The sequence below is a fragment of the Thunnus thynnus genome, chromosome 16 (genome assembly GCF_963924715.1).
Source record: "Thunnus thynnus chromosome 16, fThuThy2.1, whole genome shotgun sequence".
NCBI classification, from domain to species: Eukaryota; Metazoa; Chordata; class Actinopteri; order Scombriformes; family Scombridae; genus Thunnus; species Thunnus thynnus.
The window spans coordinates 28,083,283-28,105,488 of NC_089532.1; the positions used below are offsets into that span (position 1 = coordinate 28,083,283).

At 37.8% G+C, this 22,206-nt stretch overlaps 1 protein-coding gene across 1 annotated transcript in view; it reads right to left on the reverse strand.

Annotated features, from left to right (window-relative positions):
* Nucleotides 1–18,084, reverse strand: part of si:dkey-87k14.1 (leucine-rich repeat transmembrane protein FLRT2) — a 59,395-nt gene extending 41,311 nt beyond the window's left edge. Inside the window, exon 1 of the mRNA XM_067614537.1 lies at nucleotides 17,608–18,084. The gene's annotated coding sequence lies outside the window, so the exon portion shown is untranslated. The remainder of the gene's footprint in view (nucleotides 1–17,607) is intronic.
* Nucleotides 18,085–22,206: the final 4,122 nt, after the last annotated feature.

The following is a 22,206-nucleotide window of genomic DNA, read 5'->3' on the forward strand; positions in this document are numbered from 1 at the left end:
AGAGTGTCCCTGGTCTTTGGTAAAAGACAGATTATTGTGCTGTTTACGGAGTAAGACTAGCTGCTGGATTCCTCACTGCAGTCAACTCCAACTCACTGAGTCTATAGACTGTTGGGAACCTTGTGGCAAAGACTCAGCTTTCATCAGTATGCTGTGAGTCGCCACTAACAGAATGCTTTCATCATAATGCTGAGAATGAGATATGGGGTTGGGGAGAGGAACTGTGTATTGTAAATGCCTGTTTTCCAGAATGGAAGGAACACCGTGATCCAAAGAGGAAGCAGAACATTTGAGGAATAACAATACAGTATATGTTACACTATAGACACTTTATAATAACCATCATTAATAAATGTTAAATTGATAGTTAATTAAATTTTAGTTAATAGTTATTTTACTGTTTACAAAAAATGAAATGATAATTAATAATATTTACTAATCATTAGTAATGCTATAATTAGTTATTTTATTATTAGTTTGTGTAATCTAAAATAATAAGTTTATACATTTTTTATTGTATCATAACTGATATGAAACGAAAACAATTACATTCTGATTATGTTAGTAATATGTTTATTAACAGTTTATTGTTGCAGACATTATAACATTTTATAAACTATATTAAATATTTGTTAATGATTACCAAATTATTTGTAAACCTTTAAGAAATTGTTTGTAAAACATTTATAAACATTACATAGCTAGATGGACCAGTTGGTTGTAACATTTTGTTAACAGTTAATAATTGGCTTGTAAACCGTCCATAAACATTATTTGAATGGCTATTATGAAGTTGCAACTGATGATTATAATTATTTGTTAAATGATTAATAAATACTTTGTAAAGCATCTATAAACGTCATTTAGATAGATAGTTAATAATTGGTTTGTAAACCTTCTATAAATATTATCTGGGTGATTATTGTAAAGTTGCAACTGATGTTTATAATAATTTGTAAATGGTTAATAAATACTGTGCAGTGGATCTATAAACATTTGGATGGCCATTATAAATGGCACCCCACAGTCATGCTAACATAATAACGCACTAAACGCACATCACAAATTTTACAAACTAAATACAAAAAACACTATATAATACAATATAAAAAACACACACATGCATTCATCTCCTGTTGATTGCAACATGTCCCCATTCAGGTGATACAACTCTGCATTAACTGAAATTACGTTACAGACATACCCACTACCCACTTGCTAACGTGGGCTAGTATGCCAATGCGCTAATCACAATTAACACTGCACATTTCACAAACTGCATCAAACTGGTACAGTGTTAAAAATACACACACATGCATTTACCTTCTGCAAATTGCACTAAATCATATATCAGGTGAACTCTCCATTATTCGAGGTAATTCTGCTGAATAGCTGCATCTGCTTTCCCTCCATGCCTGTAACATTAGTGTTTGGCTACCTCTGCACAAAAGGCTAAAACTCGGATTTAAACACTATATAAGAGAGTCTATCATGTCTTAGTAAAATATAATTCCTGGGACCTCTGGTTCTGTGGAGCAGGGCGAGTCATTAGGAACTTTTGATATAAGCGTGAGTTGAATTATAATCATCAATTGCCATCCAAATAATGTTTATAGACCTTTTACAAATCAATTATTAACCATTACCAAAATGTTACAAATATCTGGTGATTTCTTAAAGGTTTACAAATCATTTGATAATCATTAATAAACACTTAATTTATTTTATAAAATGTCAAATCAAATAAAACACGCATCAAATATTGTGGCTGTCTTGCACTGCTTCCATCCAAATGCAGTGCAAAATTTAACCAGAAAATCCAGAGACTCCAAAGAAAAACATATCAGAGACAAATTATCATTCCAAGTAGAGTATTTTTTACATATCTTAAACCAGGTAGGGACCTTTAGGCATCTAAGCATAACAGTCCTGGCCCTGTAGGGCTTCCGTAAAATACACTCAGATCAGTGAACTAGGCTATTGTTGTTCTTTTCACTAACTGAAAATGGAGGGAAATAGCGACAATCCATTTTTTTTTTTTTTTTACCAGTGGCAGACCTACAAGCAAAACACCTTAAACTTTTATCAGACTGTGCAGTATTGAGTGAGGCAAAACAGTCTATTCTGCCTGCTTTACATACTGTAACTCACATTTCTCAAGGTTATGTAGCCAGTAAAGTTTGGTTAATGGGAGAGGCCTTCTTACAATGACACCTATACATCATACTGCTGGTGCACAGCGGTTTACACACAGACACACACACACACACACACACACACACACACACACACACACACACACACACACAAACACACCACCTACACAAAGCCACACACTCCCAGCTGTCATTAACAGGGGCACTTTCCTTCAGTGTTAAAAGGCAGGTTGGTCTATTTCCCTGCAGGCTTCCTGTGTACTCTCCAGACTTTTACTGAACCTGGACACAACTGACAGCAGCTTGTAACTTGGAATTTGTAGCTTCCAGGCCAGAGGCCAACTCCCCCACTGCCTGGAACAAAAACATGCAACCTTAGACTATAGTGGTGTACTTAAAGCTACACTAAAAGGTTTAAAGTCCATTACTAATGGAAAACTGGAGAAACTTGACAAAATAATGTCAAAAAGTTTGAGTTAGAGTTTCAGCTCATTCTGCCATGCTGAGAGTACTGATAATGACCCTGGTTCCGCTGGGACCTGTCGGAGGCAGGTAACAGGCTCCACTTCCACACAGGTTTCAAAATATGGACTGTTAGGGTTTCTTTAAATTCCATAGTCAAAGCTGCTCTTTATTAGGCCTACAGCAGCAACAACACTTCAGCTTTGCTCTGATGAAACAGCTTCTGTATTGGTCATTACACTCTCATCAGTGAATGTTGCTGAAACACAGCATTTGAGTTTCAAGGTGAGCTGAGAGGACATTTGGACATACAGTATATTTGTCAGTATGCAGCCACAGCAATGAAATTCAAGATTGTATCTCAAAGTGAGAATGATGCAATTAATATATGTATTAGATATCATATATCAGACTTTGTCAGGGAGTCCTGGACTTAATTCCATTGTTGTTCCTGGTGTTTACAATTTTATTCACTTTTTTTGGATGCAGCTATTCTAAGTTTTGCATCACTGCTTTAGTTCTAATGCCAATTCTAATGCCAAAACATGGTATTTTTAGCCACACTAGCAGCATGGCTATACAGACGGTAATGTTGGTTGGTCAGTCAGTCAATCCACTTTGGTTCAGACTGAAATATCTCAACAGCTATAGGATGATTTTAACTATAGTTAGAATCTTGTACATCATCCATTCATGGTCCGCAGAGGATGGATCCTAATGACTTTGATCTCCTGACTTTTCATCCAGCTCCACCATCAGGTAAATCAGTTTAATAAAATCTCACAAGTGTCTTAACATGTTGACCTTTTTACATCATCCTCACACAACTGAACAAAATACCACTGCCACACACATCTCTTTACACAACATGATAAACCCTTTTAATGTAGTCACCCAAAAGGCTTTTATTCACCCTCTCAACAACACCCTCCGGCCTCATTTACCTCACCGCGACTGCTAAAAAGATCCAAGGTGAATTTTGGACCTCAACTTTTGTCTGTCAAACGGTTTTCTTTACAACAAGCATTACAGCAGGAAAAGGGCTGTAAAGAAAATGGCACGACTATTGAGCATCTGTTTTATGAGGACAGCAGCTCATTATGCAGTCAGCCCCTGGACTGATCCTGGTGCTGACCTCCAACATGCACAGTGCAGTGAAGGAGAGCTTATAGGCACAGTTCAGAGGTGGAATTTCTATTTCATTGCTGAGCTCAGAAAAGAAATATTGATGTTGATTATGAAAAATTTATTTTGGCCAACTCAACCTGTGAGAACTGTTAGGCTTTTACTATTGACATTGATGTTAATAGTGAGGTAAATGCAGCCAAACTCTCATTTAAATGCCTTGTGGTGTTGTAGAAGCCTATAGTGATTTTAAAGTTCATTGATGGTAAAGTTCAAATTCAAGTTTGATGAATACAATTAATCTCTCCGTCAGAGTACAGTAATCAGTTATCGTGTTCATTAATAAAAGCTTAAATGCTTTGTTTTTTGATCCAATAATTGTTTGTTATATACAAGCATATATTTAATACACATTTATTTTCCGTTACACGAACGACAGTATAGTCTAAAATTCAGCTGGCATGTTACATAACGTCACATTTACGCCATCTAGCAGCCATAGTAGGACCAACTAGATGACCTCCAGAATGACCCATAGAACTGTAATATGCTGCTTTCCAAAACTGTTACCAATCACTGTTAAAAAATGATGGTTTATAACGTGACAATGCTGTGGTTAAGGTCTGGTTAGGTTTAGGCATAAAAATCATTTGGTAAGGTTTAGGGAAAGATCATGGTTTGGGTAAAAATGATCACTTGAAACGTGGTTCACACTCAAAGTAACTCAAAGTTACAAAATTTGTCGTCATAGCAACAGCAAACACCACAACATTACATTTTTGTTTTGTTTTTTTAAATTCTGACCAGCAGTTGGAAGCATGACATTTGTGGTTGGAAATGGGAAACAAACAGTGGTCTCCTGCAGCAAAGTCCACTACGTAGTAGGGTTGTGCCCGAATACAAATACATTATTCGGCAAGGCACAAATAGTGGGGTTTTTTTTTTTTTACGAATATTTGTTTCATACAAATATTTTTTAAAAATATTTGTATGAAATATTTTTTAAAAATATTTGTTAGTTAGAGGTTTGTCTGCAAATAAGTGAAGAGTAAAGTTTAAGCTCAGTAGTCAGCACAGTCGTCTATGATCTGGGAGACTCCAGTTTGAGACCCAGTTTGGGGACCTCCTTTGTAAGGTAGTTTATTCATAAACACTTATTGTAACACTTTAATTTTCTAAAATTAAAAGCGTAATAAAAGCAAAAACAGGATTTGTTAGCCTCTCTCCACTTTTATTGGAATACAAAAACAAATACAAATAATTTTGCTGCCTCAACAAATACAGATACAAATACAAATACTGGACTCTCTGCACATCCCTACTATCTAGCCATCCACCCAACCCGTCTCCTAACAAGACAAAAATCATCTTATCAAGTCATATTGACGGGTCATGATTACTATGGCCACTTGATGGCGTAAACGTAACTACAGGTCATTTTTGCCAGCCTGAATTTTAGACCTATACTGTCTTTTTTTCTTTTGAGGACAGGCTGCTCTTGTAAATTTCATCTGTGCTTCATTTACGCCTGCTCTTCAGAGGCAGAGAATTTTCCCTGCAAAACTGACAGACACTAATTGCGTGATTTCAGTAAATCCAGCACAATACACAATCTGTTGTGTGATCCTCCCTTAAATGCATATGTAAAGAAGGAGAGAGACGCACACTGCAGACACTGTGACAGACATCTGTTTGACAAATACAGCACACGTGTTTTGGGGCAGAATGTGTCACATCTGCACCTGAAAAACAGATGCAAAAGCCGCAGCACATCTGTCCTGTAGACTCTGTTCTTACGTAGGCGTGCTGTACTTGAACACTCAGCAGCTTGATGTAGTTTAAGATAGAAGTGAATAGCAGTCAAAACATGCTGGTAAACCTTTATTGCAGCTTTCTGGAAGAAGACCGGAGAATACTAAATCAAACCATAAAGCACAGGACAGGCTGATCTCACACACGCCTACACTTTGTATCTATAGCTACGCAGTGTATGCATGGTGAATTTACCAAATAAGAGTGCACACGTATGTTAAATCCCATTCTCTCACACTCTCTCTCATACACACACACACACACTCAGCATCTAGTGTTTCAGTAGATTGGCTGGTCACTGCCCTCTGCTCTGATTTATTGTGGCAAATTGAAAGATTCCAAGAAATGAGTCAGTTTGTGTTGGCAAGAGCCTCCAGGTCAGTGCCCACACCACCCCCACCCCCACCCCCCAACACACACATAGACACACTTCCTCATATTAACTCGAGTAGCCGGTATAAGCCTTCCTAAGCAAATATACCTCTAAAACAATCTCCATTAAAGCAGGAGATGGCGACCATAAGTCAGGAGGCTACGGCCCTCGCTAACAGATCTGCTCCAACGCTCTGACAGCAGCACTGACTGATGAGCTGTCATCAATCAAACACCAGATTTGTCCTGTTTGACATGTCGTAATCTGACCCTCACTGCAGAGACGGGTTATCACTGGAGTCCTCTGTGTGTGTGTCTGTAGGGAAAGTCTTCATAATGTAGCTTGTTTTTACCCTAAAACTTAACAGCTGAAATGAGACCTGATTAGATAGGGTTGTTTTATTTTTGAATCTATTGGATTCAAAAAATTGGAAAAAAATCACTTTAATGATGCCAAATACATATTTAGCTCTTTCTTTCTTTTTTTTTTTGAAGTACCACTTTCTAACAATGCAGCCTTTATAAAAAGATTATTAGCTGAGCTAAATGGCTTTTGATGGTTTATCAGTCTTTGTAGATGAGAGGCAATGGAAATTTATAGAATATCCCTGCGAACGGTATTTATCCTTTCTGTTTAGTAATACTAAATAATAATAATAATAATAAATGTCTCATATTGTTTTTTATGTATAGTTTCTTATTAGATAATGCTACTTCCTAAGTAAAATACACTGACATTTTCTGAGAGCAAAATTATGAAAACAGAACCAAATATAAGACTCAAAATGGTTTAAAATTCTTATCTGGAATTGACAATATTTTATTCTATTTTGTAAATATGATCTAATCGTAGATTTTTTATATAAATATTTATATGTTGCTGGGAGCTTTGACACCACACTGTAGTATGAGGAAAATGTATTCATTAACCATTTAATTAAGTATTTATTAATGGTTTACCAATATTCATAATTGTTTTATAATTTTTAGTACTATTGTATTATTAGATAGTATTTATTAGATAATTGTTGTATGAGATAGTCATGCAGTAAAATGTTGGTATTCATTAATAAATGCATGATAAATTGTTAATAATAAAAATTTGATCCAGATCCAGTCAAAGAGATTTTGCACAACCTGGCAACCCAAACATTGTTCTTATTTATGGCTTATAAATGATAAATATGATATTTAAGTAAGTAAATTTTTATGAAGACATTAGTTACAACTTATAAACCCTTTATTAGGAAGTGCTACTTTTATAAATATTTCCACAGGAGGGCAAATATGACAATTAGATGTTAATATGAAAATAAATGAATAATGAGTACAATGATGAATTACTGGACATAATATAATTAATATATTTTTCTAAATGTATATTTTACATGATGCTGGGAGCTATTAGACTTCACTATAGTTAATTAAATCTTTTTACAACATATGGAAACGTCAAATTAAGGTAGCAACAAGGGCTTCATAGAATTCAGAAACCGCTATCACTATTCAGAAATTAGTGTTTGGAAAAAAAAGAAAAAAGCATTGTATATTTTGAGTCAAGGGTCATAAAAACTAATAATTAAAAAAGTTAAATGAATGAATAAATAGAGTTAAATCATGTGAAATTGAATTTTTACTTAATGTACTATGAACCATGGGAGGGTGATTACTGTACTTTGGTGTTTGTGTTGTAGTTTGAGATGTGTGTGTGTATGTGTGTGTGTGTGTGTGTGTGTGTGTGTGTGTGTGTGTGTGTGTGTCTTATCTGAGCCACTTCATCATGTCAGTGAGCAGCTGAACAAATGGAGACTGATGCTGCTCCTCCTCTGCTCTTGTGCCTTTGACTCTCTCCCACATGCGGCCGTGACTGACTCCAACACATGTATGTCACAAGATATATGAGCTGCTGCTGCTGCTATTAACTATCTGTAAACCCACCGACGGGCTGCCCAGCTGAGGCGTGCATGACATCAGGCTGGGATGGACTCCATAACAGATTCAATACAGTTTATACTGTATGCACCAGGGCCTGGCTATTCAGTCATATGACTGTAGTCCTGACTTTCACTTCAGGTCCCAGTGTTGTTATAGCAGATTAATAATGCACGCACATGTTCTTCAGTGCACGGTGATCTCAACACAGACACCATAGCTTTTTTAAAAGTGAAATATAATATCTCACCACGCCAATAATTTTCTTACAGTCCCTAAGTCGTCTGTTTGGTCCACAAAGCAGAAGGACAGACAGTTAAAGAGGTGACGTTATCATGGATTATTATTAGAGCAGAGGCGGAGTTGCAACTTGAAACTGCATTTCCTCATATCTGACCTGCACTACCTTTCTAAATTTAACAGCAAATGTTTCTTAAGCCATATGAATAATAACAGACACTTTGGCAATATTTTAGTAGCACAAGTCCTCATAAAAGTCTAAAGCTAGTTAATCACAAATTAGATTTAATTTCACTACCATTATACTAAAAAGCAATTGACCTTATTTTTTTATCTTCTCCAAATTTTAATATGATATATAATTAAAAATGAATATAGTGTATCAAACAGTTTTTTTTTTGTTTTGAGCCTGGTATCATTACAAAACATTTTTACATTTTATGCTCCAGATGTAATTTCATAACTGAGTAGTTATAGTATGCTCCATCAAAAACAGATTAGATTGAAAAGGTGTCTGTTTCATAGTTAAATTGATCTTAAATGAAAATTGAGCAGTGAATAGTTCTTAAAATTGGCTGTTTGAAGTTTGGAAATTCTTTTTTTTTAATCTTGTAAACAAACTAACAAAACTGCCAAAATATTAAAACATTATACCTTACAAACACAGAGACAGGATGTTTCTTTTTTTACTTTATGTCCCTTGTGCATTTGATTCAACCCTCTGTTCAACAATTAGAGTATTTTAAGTAACAAAGACTCCCAGATTTTCTTGCAAGAGGTGAACTACACACATCCCGAGACAGTTCTTTTTTAAAATTCTCACTCCGAGCAAACGGTGCCACCTAGCAGATAGAATTACCCAATTATTACCCTCAAACTGTCTCAAACTGTACAAGGAAAACAGATTTATCATTGCTGAACTCATCTTAGAAACAATTATTCCTCAGTACAGTTTGGAGTATGAAGGCAGAAAATGTTGAAAATGTGGAAAGTGTTGGAAAAAGTGAAAGTTTTACTTTGGTAATTAAAGAGTACATCTTATGAAATGTGTGATTATGTATGTATACGTTGGTATGTATTGAATTTTACATTAAATCCCACAATGATCCACCATCCACACTGGTTGTTAAGTCCTTGTGGTGTCTTGAAGGCCATGAATTCTCTCGATCAGAGTAATATTCTCCACATGGCCGGATGGCTGAGCAGAGTAACTGCAGAGCTGCTGCTTCTCAAATGCCCTCAACCACTAATCACAATCAGCAGCAGAACTATTCATAGGCTGACAACAATAGCAGTTGCTCTCATGCTTGGATTATGTGGATAGTCTCAGATGTACATACACATGGTAAAGAAACAAACCATGCCTTTGTAAACCTACCGTCAAATTGGCCATTGAGAAGCAAACAAAAGAGAGGCTTTTGTTTCCGTCATGTTTAAAAGAAGTCTGATTGACTGATGTTCACTACAAGAATTCAAACAGTTCAACTGTGTGGCCATGAAAAGCTGCTTTCACTGACACCCACTGACTGGATGTGCCCTCACCTACAGCTTTATCCACCCCAACAATGAAGCAAGGTGTTGAACCCAACTCTTGTCAATCCAGTCGGAGCACATTGGTCAGTTCTCTTTTTCTCACCCCCTCTGTCAGCCTCTTTTTCTATCTTTTTGTGACTTGCTCCTGATCCTCCAATAGCATAAGGTTTCAGTTAAAGCTATAGGCAACCTGGCATGTTAACAGCCCCAAACTGTAGAGAGGAGAAACTATTTAAATTACAGCTTCAAAATCAAAATCTCAAGCAAGATGTCAGTAAACGTCTCCATCCTGCCTGGTCTGATATTTTACACAGGTTCCAAAGGGAAGCTAATGGTCTGACTTTACTCAAGTGACATTTATTTTTAGTTCTCAAGTCCTCTCCAATATACTGAGCTTTATTCAACGTAATGGCTATCTTCCTTCATCATGACCATAAATACAAAACATCACAGCTAACTCTTCAATATTTCATCTTTAGCTCATCAATAGTTAAAACGGTTGAATCCAATTTTTCAGTATAAAATAGCAAATGGAAACTACACAAAAAAATTGGCCCCTTATACTTTCAAAACCATCTTGAAATTAAACCCTCAATTAAAAAAAATAAATAATCATCAGTGGTTTTGTAGAATCCTTCAATTTTGAGCTTCTTGTGTGGCAATGGGGTTGGGATGACCTTAACTGATCTACAGCTACACATACTCTCTTAGGTTAAATTAGAAGAAGTAACTCCACATACCACTGATGAAGGCAAGATATGCAAAAACATTTGGGAACAAAGCATGACGTACTGGAGAAGAGTTCAGCTACCTGTTTAATTCTGGGGTCATGTACTTCTGAGCACCAATCAGAGTTTAGGAATATATGAATCATAATCTGATGACTGATGTTGGTTGTTTATGCCTCCAGGCCAATCAAATGTGATCAAACCACACCCACACAGTCCTGATGTCAGAGTTTTTCAGTCTTAAAGGTGCAGTGTGTAGAATCTGGTGGTATCTAGCGGGACAGACTTGGCAGAAATGGAATATAATATTAATAAGTATGTTTTAATTAGTGCATAATCGCCTGAAAATAAGAATTGTTGTGTTTTTGTTACCTTAGAATGAGCCCTTTATATCTACATAGGGAGCGGGTCCTCTTCCACTGAGGCCGCCATGTTGCACCGCCATGTTTCTACAGTAGCCCACAACGGACAAACCAAACACTGGCTGTAGAGAGGACCTTTTGCGTTTTTTGTGTTTTTTGCATTTTTTGCGAGTTTTGCAGCCACCGCAGGTTCTCCTACACGCCTGAAAGGGGAAGGTGAGGGAAGGGGTATTCAGTTGGTTGCAATCTGCAACCTAACTGCTAGATGACACTAAATCCTACACACCTGTTTAAACTTATACTTAAGTTGCAAAATGACGATTTCAGGGGCCCTAACTGCTTCTCAACGGCTAACATGAACACCAGACTGTGAAAACAAAACAGCAGTTGATCCTGATTATATGATTTAGCAGACTCTTAGTCTCATGAATTTGAATTGAAGTCTCACACCAGTCTCCACCTCATTAGCCTCTTTTATACAGAGAACCGGCATTATAGCCATGAAGAAGATCCACCTTTGAGCCGCCTTCGCTTTTTTACACTGAACCACACAAAGCCAGCGTGAAGCCACCTCCGTGTGTGTTTTTACATAGCATGCCGGCATTCCAGGTCCCGAGGCATGACGAGATCAGACTGATTAGAGCTGTAAACTCTGCCATGAGGGAGAACAAAGACATTACCAGGATGAGGGGAGGATATTTATCTTTGTTTGATAACATTAAAGTTAAGTTAGACTTTGCTGTCGGCTTCCCGACTCATTTTAAAAAAGACGAGACAAAAAGAGAGAGAGAGAGAGAGCAGCTGAGATCGAGTGAGCTAGAGGGTGAATGAAGAGAGGGAGCGCTGGTAGTGAGGAAGCCGGTGAATCAGATCAATAAAATGTTATTTTCTGATTGTTTCACAGCGGTTACGTTCTAAAACACAAACACGCCCTGGTCTGAATACGAGCTAACACAACAGCATCAGCTCCCTGTCCCGCTGTGCCGGCTCTGAGACTACCTCTGTAGCCGGCTTATTGGCGGAGCAACTCTGCCCCCCAACTCCATGTCCATACCTTTTATCAGTATTCCCGCCTTGAACAGGCCATGTAAAAGGGGCTATTCTGTGTCAGATGCATGGTTGTGTGTATATGCAGGTATACAGCGTATACTCACCTTTGGGCAGGCAGATGCACCTTCCCAAAAATATCCAGAGATACATATCAGTGCAAGCAATCGTCTTACCTTCTTTTATGTAATCTGTCAACCATGTAAGAGACTTTTATTCCCTGACTTTAACCATCAAAGGCAATGCCTCCTTCCAGACAATATAAGTACCTGCATAAAATGGCATCAACCCTGGGAAGTAGTGCTGTCTGGACAAACTCAGGGAACAAATGTCCCTTCTCTTGCTGCTGCACACACAACTACAACGACGAAGCAAACACCCCAAAGCACGTTATTAAACTTTGTCAACAAGATAAAACTGCCTCACAGCGATGACACTGAAGACAGTTACAAGCTAGAGGAAGAAGCATCTCCAGAAGGACATGATGAGTTGGACATAATGTAAATAACAACATTAACCAGCACTGCAGGGGGTGTGTTGATCAGTGGTGAAAGAATAGAAGCAATACTGCAATATAAAAACACTCCGTTATATAAAAGGCCTGCATTGAAAATATAATACATACAAATACATCCCGTATATAATATCGAAAGTGAAATGCTTTCTGTTGTAGCTTGATAAATAAAACTAAATAAAACAGTCATGTTCCCAAATGAACATTGAAACATGTTTTTCTTGCTGTAATCATTCCTCCTGTTCATACTGACCATGAGAAGATCCCTTCATAATGCACTTACAATGGAAGTGATGGGGCCAAAATCCACAGTCCTCCTTCTGTAACTTGAAATCAAGTAGATATCTTTCAACATTACAGTCTTTTTAGTGCCAAAGTCTCTTTTTGTTACTATACCTCCATCACAGCTCAACAGGGAAACACTGTCCTGAAACACAAAGAGGGAATTTGATGCTAAAAAGACTGTAAATGTGTCAGATATCCACTTGATATGACTAACTCAGACTGCTGAAGACTCATATAAGCTTCACATCAACTTTTAAATGTATTGTTCCACTAAATGACTGTGTGGAAACACTGTGGATTTTGGCTCCCAACAGGAGGAATGATTACACTGTGGAAAACTAATAAAACTAATAAATAATAAAAGCAGAGAAAGTATCAAAAGCACTCATAATTCAGAAGCATAGCTATACTGTACGGATTATTATTACTGATGCATTAATTAGTTGGCTGAGGTGGAGCACAGAAGCCACACAACCCTGCTCACATACGTTTTCACTGCTGGACAATATGAGCGTTTGCTCTCAGTTAGGAGGAATGGGACCTGATTTAGGCTGATTAGATTGCTAGATTTCCACATCCAAACCTTGTCCAGTGCAGCTTTAAAGACCCACAGGGACAACAGATCGACTTTTTGAAGCAGTGAGTCTGAGCAGCTAATCAGCTGAGCCTGGCACCACAATCACCCCTGTGTTTCCCCCCTTTTCACCAGAATGTCAACATCGCTCAGGCAGGAGGATAATTAAACTTTCCTAACTTTGATTTCATGTAAATTATGATACAATAAAAGCTATTTATCTCGTTAACTGAGTGGAATGAGCAAATGAAAGAGCTGTTTACGCACCATTGCATCATTTTGTTTATTTCACAGATGAGCGATAAAAAAAGCATTTTGGCATCTATATCTAAGGTAGCGGCTGACTGTGGGGCCCGCTAATTGAGGGAAAATTATTTAGCTGGCACAAGCAAAGCCATGCTGATTGGGACTTAAGCTTTCATTAAAGATTCAATGCATCCCAGCCGTTGGCAGACCTCACTGCCTCCACTGCTTTTGCTTTGTTTTCTTGGCAGCGTCTTTTCAAACACAAGCCACCAGTTGCCTTCCATGCTCTTCCACAGACACACAGAAAAATTGGCAATTAGACGGAGTTCAGTTATGTTCCTGTGTTGTCACCCCGTCACACTCTCTCTCGGTGCTAATATGTTTTCCCAAGCCAAGTACCACAGCAGTACAACACGTTCTGTAAGGGCACCTCACGTCTACAGCGTGTACTTTCAGAGAATACGACACACGCTGCTGCTCATACATAGTGAAATACTTGCAGAGTGCTAGAGTCATTTGTGCTCCTTTTATTATGAGGCGAATGCAACATTCAGCTCCTTACAATTCACTTCTCTAGCAGACTGGAGTTTTGCTTCTTTAAGCGTTTATTGAAGGTAGACCTCCTCGTGAAGCAGAATAGTCTAACTGGTTTGAATGCACTGGAGAATTGGGCAGTTACAACAATGGCCAAGGTTCCTGCAGCCAGTCCTATTTAGTTTCTCTTTTGGCAGTTGGAGTATTTCCAACATGTGGGTGGGCATGAAATTTCAACATTTTTCTTATTGTTTAACAAATCCTATGAAAAAAAAAACCAACCAGCAATATGTTAGTCCATTTGTCAATACTTTCCTGACCCTGTTTGAGACTCTCAGCCTCAAGCCCATTGGTTCCTACTGAAGACATACATTTTTAAATGTAGCTCACAAATGTATAGTTTTATTTTTTCTTATAACAGCTGGGCACTGTAGTGTTTAACAACAGACAGGAGGAAATAGTGCATTTGTTGGGGACAATTTTCAGCAGCGGATGAATCCACATTTGGTGTTCTAGTGAGTATTTCTGTGATTGAGTCATACATGATAATGAAGGAACATGTCACCCAGCGCAACAGTGTGGCTCAGTGATGGAGCTCTATGGCAGAGAGGAATGATATCAGGCTTTGGATACACACACAGTACTTGCTGATCAATCCACTGTTGACTTTTTATGGGATTTGTTGACTATAGCAATCATTATTTTATCATATCATTTGGCCTCCCGGTGAGGAAGTCAGTAGAAATGATGAGCAGAGAGGAGAAAGACTAAACTTAAACAGTGAGCAGGTGGAATCTTAAAAAGATTTTCTTCTTCCTTGCATTGTTCACAGATTGCAGCTTCCAGAAGGGGAAAGTTACAGCTTAGCCTCAATATGTCTCGCCTCATTTATGTAAGAGAATATCCCGGGAAGTATCTAGAACTTGCGTCCCGCTTCATTTTCCTACAGTGTGTTCCTCCTGCATATTTCAGCCCTGCCCCGGGGCAGGAACCCACTTTAAACGGCCAGCCAAGACAACCGGCCCACCGAGAGCAGATCCACTCGCATACTTATCTTGTGCTCATTAGGTACCCAGTCACTGCGCTGTCAATGGAAGTTATGTGTGTGTGTGTGTGTGTGTGTGTGCTGAAAACCTGCAGTGTCTCATCTTTCCTGCAGAATCATGTCATACTGCAACAACAATCCAGTCTGACATGTGAGTGACATGAGAAAAGTTAAATCCCTCAAGGGTGCTTGTTTGTTCATTTCCATGGCATATATCAACTCCAGGACCAACAAACAACCACTTCCTCCTCTATAATCATTTTGAACTGCCTGTACATTCACTGTCAAACACTGCAGCTAGATAAACTTCAGCTTCAAAGCAAGAATTTGGATGCAGCTCTCCCCCAAAACAACTTCATACGTCTTCAGTAAACTTCCTATTGTTTGGTGAAGAAAGGCTCTCACACTCGCTTGCACGGATGAGAATGTGTGTTATGAATACAGCCGACGCATAAGACACACTTAACTGCCTTTTTTTTATTTCACTTAACACAAACCGCGTCTTGGAACATTTATTTTGAAAAGTGCAGCGAGAGATGAGTTATTTGCAAGTTCAGTCCCACTACTTTGATTCAGTAATCAATGTCAGTAAATAAAGGCGGCGGGCTCGAGTTTAAGAAGAGCACCGCCGACAGAATCGAACCACAACAGCGTTTTCACCTCCAGTCGATATTTTATCTTCAATAGGAGCGTGAGGGCTCAGCGTGAAAATGAAGAGCGCTCAGAAAATTCAACTTCTCCCTAAAATCTTTCCACGTCTGTAAGCTCGAGGGACTGGATGACAAGATGAGAGGCTGCAACAGTTGGATGCTGTTCTCTGTCGTGTCAGTCGCGAGTGGGAGACTTTGATGTTCCTGTGTCAACATTGTTTGATATCCATTATTACAGCCGTCGGTTCCTTGAAGTGGATACATGTGTACAGATCTTTACTTTCACGGACAGTAGGAGTGTGTCTAACTCGCTGTGAATTCAAAGCGCTTCTATACATACGTTTGATCAACCGAACAACATGAAGCATTTTATGCCGAGAATTGTTAAATATAACTCATGAAATAGATGAAAACATGACACTGGATTCACTTTTCTAAACAAAGTGCAACACAATGCAGGCTATGTGACAAACAAGCCTAGCAGGGATTCAATTCCGCAGACTAAAGTTCAGCAGAAAGTTAGGCACGAGTTCCACTACAAAATGCTGTGCATGTATTAGAGGCTTGAATAATTTAAAGCTGCATTGATTCAGTAGTTTGGTGGGAGGCAGCAGAACAGCCCAAAAACACAAAACTGACATATTATAAAGATGTTAACGGAATGCATATTTACATATCCGACTCTTTAGCTGCTAAATGTTCCACTATGTTCACTTTGTTTGCTGTCATTTGCTGAGAACTGACAACTGCTGCTGCTGGAAATAAGGTTGAGAGTCAACCTCACTGTACATTTGTGAACCGAAAACAGAGACGGAAAACTAAAACAGTGAGCTAAAAGAGGCTTAAAAGCTTTGTTCAGCTGTGTGATAATTCTCAGTGGGTTCTTCTCTTCAAGTGACTGCTTTCACATTACACATAGTCCTTCCACTCATTGTTAATATAAAAATATTGATTAGAGCAGCTAAATGACTGTCTGTTGGATTTTTTTGAATAATCAGTTCAGAAGTCAGGCTGTAAAATGTTCAAAAAGATGCAATTATGTAAAACGCACAACAACAACATCTCTGATAGTCTTCTTGAGTATTGACTTAAATGATTTTTTTTGGTTGACTGATAAAAAAAATTAAAAAAAACAGAAAAAAATGCTGATTTAGAGGATTTTATTGTTTTATTTGACTTCCTTCTCTGCTCTTCATCATTTCAATTCTGCTTAATTCCTGATATTGACTTGAAGTCCTTAAAGTATTGTAACTTTTTATTGTTTTAGTTTTTGTGTTCCCCTATTTTAATACTGTGAAGTCTTGGTTAATGTAATGTTTTATAAAAGTAGACGTGTTATTTTTACATTCAACACTCTCCCAGCCCTGGGCAGATCATTTTGACCAGACCTTAGTTTTCCTTTATTTTTCTTGGCCTACAAATAGAAGAAAAAGATCATAAAAATTCAAGAACTGTAAAAACAGCTTTGACACTTTCACATTTTGCCTTTTCAGTGAGGTTACAGAAGGCAAACTGCACTTCCGGAGGACAGCAGTGGCAGCTACAGCCTGTCAATCATGTGTAGGTCTGGGACAAAGTGAAATGTTGACACAAATTTGGTAGAAGTAGGGCTACAACTAACAATTTTCTTTATTGATAATGTTTGAAAAATTGGTAAAATTTTGATTAACCCATTACTTTTGATCTAAAAAAAATAGAATATAACAAAAAAGTCAGGTCATTACAACGGTATAAAACAGAAAAGAAACACATTTTCACATTTGGGAATCTGGCAGCAGCAAATGTTTGTGCCAGGTCTTCTTGATAAATGCCTTAAAACAACACATTTTCTGTTTACTGAATAATTGATTAATTGATCAATTGTTTCAGCACTAGATATCAGTTAAAAATTACTACTACTAGTGATGATCACTACTACTAATGTTGAACAGAATTGGAGCTGAACTTTTACCAACATGTGTATGAAAAAATAAGTAAAACAGCTGATTACCTTCTCAGTGTATCAGTTCAGCTGCTGTCTTTGTTTTGTAGCGCTTCCACCTCCTCCGAGGGACCTGCAAACTTTACGAGCCTGGGAAAAAAAGAGGTGAGCTGCGCAGAGGCTCAGCAGACTGCTAAGGTAGATCAACACCTCACCACTCAGCTCTCTCATGCTGCTGAAACCTTACCCTCTCCCTCCTTTTCTCATTCCCCTGCAGCTCTGAACTCGCCCTCCACATCCAGCACGACCAGCTTGTACTCCCCTGCGATCCTTTGTGTGACTCCATGGTCCAAGCGATGAGATCACAGGTAGGGTTGAGTTTCTAAGGCTCACTCTCACCAGGCAGCAACGGTTGTATAAGAACCAGGAAACAAGAGGGAGAAAGAGGGCATCATCAAGGCCAGCTGAGGCAGCAGCGCACTCGGATTGGAACAGTGCGACGGCCCCATTTCACAGATGAGAACCATGTGATGTTTGCAAATAGAGAAAAACCTCAGGCTTAACAGGTACTAACATAGTGAAGGATTGTGTGTTGAGGGAAAATAAGAGGAAGATTCTCTAAAATATTTGGAACTGTGGTTTCAACATGAGTTTTCATGAACAATGCAGTGGCTTTGTTGTTTGTAAGGGGATTTCCACCAGTACTGTAGGCCATAATATCATATGAAATATTGTCAGAACATGGTTGCACGTTAAAAGATTCATATGGTTTTGTTCAGGTAGAGGGGTTATTAAAAACATGAGCCCAAACTAGACTATGGGGAACAACCTGTTGTTGTCGGGTAAATCTGTCACTAAACACACTTAAAGGTATATAAGGTGTGAAAGTCCTGTCAAGTCTGGAGCAGAATGTGTAGAGTTTTGACAAGATATCATATTCAAAGGGTTTTCCTCTCATAACACTCTTGGAACAAAAAAAGATTCTGTAAATTCAAACAACTTGCTGTTGAAGGTACATTAAGCATCTCCATATATTTTTACTGCTAAAACATGTGCACTGCAGGCTTTAAAGCTTCACTGGTCAATGTTTTTATATTAACAATTAGTCAAATTACTTGTATAATGTGAAAGGGGTCAGTACTAGTGGTAAACCCGCAGAGAATTACCTCCAACTCTGCAGCTCTGCTAAGCTCTACTGAGCTTTTTAGCATCTTTCAGGTCATTGTTTTGCTTTTCTGTGTGCGACTTGTTTTGGTTCATTCTATCATTAGCATTGTTTCCAGCAGTAGCAGGCAGCTGTTAGTGGGAAAAGCTCTAATAAACCTACTGTACACCACCTGCTCAGCACCAAACAGCAAACAGTGAAAGTTCGCGACTAGCTGGTGAACGTAGTGGAGCATTTAGCTGCTACAAAGAGAGATATTTCTCTCAGGACTTGGTGGAGACCAAAACAGAGCTAAAAGAAGAGTGAATATTGGACTTAAATTCATCAGATGGACACAAACACTCCAAATAAATGATAGTGTAGCTCTGTGTCTGCCGGTTGTGTTTATAGTAATAACATGTTCACCATATCAAGTTCATAAGGTAACCATATGACCACATTTACACCTGGTGTATCTTGTGCCTTGATACACTGTCTGGATAATGACATCTGATCCGAGGACCATTACATTTGCAACTGGTATCTTGACTGTGACCACTTTATGATCGCATGTCAATATGTAATCTCAATATATGGGTTTGTGTCCTAGGTCCCATGTTAAGTTCAGACAACTGAAACACTTAGGTTCAGGTGGCACTTGTTAGATATATACAATGGTCAATGTTTCCTGACAACCTTTTCTCTGGTGGTCAGAAAGAATGGAATACAGCTCTCAAACTACTAACAGTTCATTTCTGTTTCTATATTATTGACAGGGGGCCATTGCCCTGATGGGACTGAGCCTGACATTGTCTTGTACTTCAGCTGTGTGGAGTACAGGGAACTATTACTATAACTATTTAATTTTTGGTTTAGGCGACAGAATTATTTTCTGTGGAAACAGAACACCCATTGCAATGAACACCATAGACTGGAACCAGAATCAATTGAGTGTAACAGAGGGATATCATTTACTGTCTCAAGGAAGTGGATTTAGTATTAAATTACTCTGTATATATCATTTAAAACATGTATTTTTATAGATCCTGTAGGCACCAGTGAGCAAACTTGTTATCCAGCAGTGGAGCAAACAAAACAGGTATTCTGGTATTATTGATATTGTAAATTAACAAACCTACATGTCACTGTGGTTCATCTCTGATATGATGGAATTTCATCTCTGACAGGAATAAAATTCAGGCAGAAATACTTTATACTATTATTTTTAAGCTGTAAACATATTGAATATCTGTCCAGAACACTGACTGTGAGCCTCATTAAAACAAATAAATCAACATATGTCCTCAAAATCCCATGCTGATCAAACCCTGGTGTGAACTATGATGGAAATACGTAATTATAACAATAAAAGCGTCACATCTGTGTATTGTTAAAGTGTAATGAGATCATAACACCCTCCAGGTGGAATGCCATCTTCATTATGTCACTGGAGGAGGTATACATTACAAGGAGGAAAGCCAGAAATATACCATTCATCCTGCTGAACATTGCTGTAACACATTAATATCAGCTGTTAATGTTTGAAACATATACACCCAGATCCATATAAAGACCTGTGGGGTGCTATTATGAGTCTGGTGATGAATCAGTTTGCCTGAGAAGCTCCTTGGAATTCTTTTGCTGTGTGATAAATAATGTAGAGTAGCTGGAAGGACTCTGGTGTAGATGTTTTATTCAAGGACAGGAGACAAAGGGCTTTGATTGGGCAGGAGCTTATTAACCACAAAAGTTAAAAGCATTGGCTCAATTTTTGGGGAAATGGGAATAAATGGTATAAATGGTAATTATTTATTAAACATTGCAAGGCTAAGAGAAGTATCAGAAAACTCTCTCTGGAATCAGAAAATCTCTTTTTACAGACAAAAATCAATCCAGGTTATTGTTGATACTTATATACTTATATTACTGAAAGGAAGGGAAAAAAAAGCCTTTGTAGATGCAGCAGAAATGTTTCTTTACCTTCTGACCCACTCAGAGTGGGTGCGTCAGTGTACATATTGGATTGACAGCTGAGCCAGCAGGGGTACTGAGACAAAATGTAAACAGACTTGTGCTGCTAACTGTAGCTTACAAGCAAAGGATGCCATAGTGTGTTGTTAGCAGTGATACTGAAATATGAGAGGCATGTTTTTAAGCTGTTTAATGGGCTACAACTGATTAGCTATCTCACCTGCAAACTGATACCAGTACACTTCAGTGGATGTTTGTTCGCTTCAACAAGCCAAGGTGCAACATAAGATGCGTACTTTATATAAGAAGGAGACATTAGCTAGAAAGCTGTAAGTCACTGTCACTGTCTATAATAGAACACTGATGATACTGCTAAAAGTGAAACAAGCCTGTTTTCAGGTTTATACACTACTAAAGATTTGTTGGCAAGCCAGTGCTTGGTGGGCATCTTTTTGCCCCAGGTTTTGCCACATAGAGAATACATTAACCTTCTGATTGGTGAAGATGGGGGGCTGTACACTGTTTTATTAATTCATTTTTATTATCTACATAATTTATTTGGTTTATAGTTTGAGATATAAATGCAGTATAATAATAGGGAAGGTTAAGGAAGGTTCTTACGGTGTACTGTACAATATGTTGATTTATGAATCATACTGCTGTTTATACACCGTACCGTTGAATTTTCCATGAAATTGCTCGAGATAAACCTAAAATATTCTGGTGTATAGATGATCAAAAATTGGAATGGTTGTTTAATTTTGAAGTTTGTGACTTCTGTCTCACAAACCTGGGAAAGAAGAAAGCATGGACTATTTAGTCCATTTAGTATTTCTTCTTGTTATTATACAATTATTTTTTGTCAGTGATATTTGAACTCTGTTGTAGAGAATGAAGGTCTGAAAAAAATTAATGAAATTGGTGTCTTATTTTTGGGCTTTTTTGTAATATCATTTGAAAATGTGTAGGTAAGATTTGTTTTAATAATATTCATTTGTAGGGACCCATATCATCATCATCATCATTTATTCATCAATTATCTCAAAATTTAAATTTAACAATTAGAGTAAATGTAATTCTGAGGTTTAGAGCATTAATGATACAAACTGATATAAAATTTGATCACACTTCTAATTCTTTTGAATTATTTTGTTAGATGATAAATGCAGGGAGATTTTTTCCATTATAATATCTTTTTAGTTAGGTTAATATGTATGTATGTCTATAATAGCATTAAATTCGCTTTTATTTTGGAGAGGTCTGGTTGGAGAACCCTTACATCATTGTGCCCCTTCACTTCTGAAACCAATCCTAGGCTAGAAATGGACCACAGAGATAAGTAACATATATTACAAACTGAACGACAAAACACAATAATGACATGAAATACCAGAAGTCCACATCACCACCCACAAACTGCACAGCATGAGTGTCAGACAAAGCAACGCTTGTTCACACTGTTTCATCTCAGCAGCTCTACCCACATGTTCGAAACATTTGATGGAAGTTCATGACCGAACTATCTGAGATCCTCTGTTTAAACTTCCCCTCAT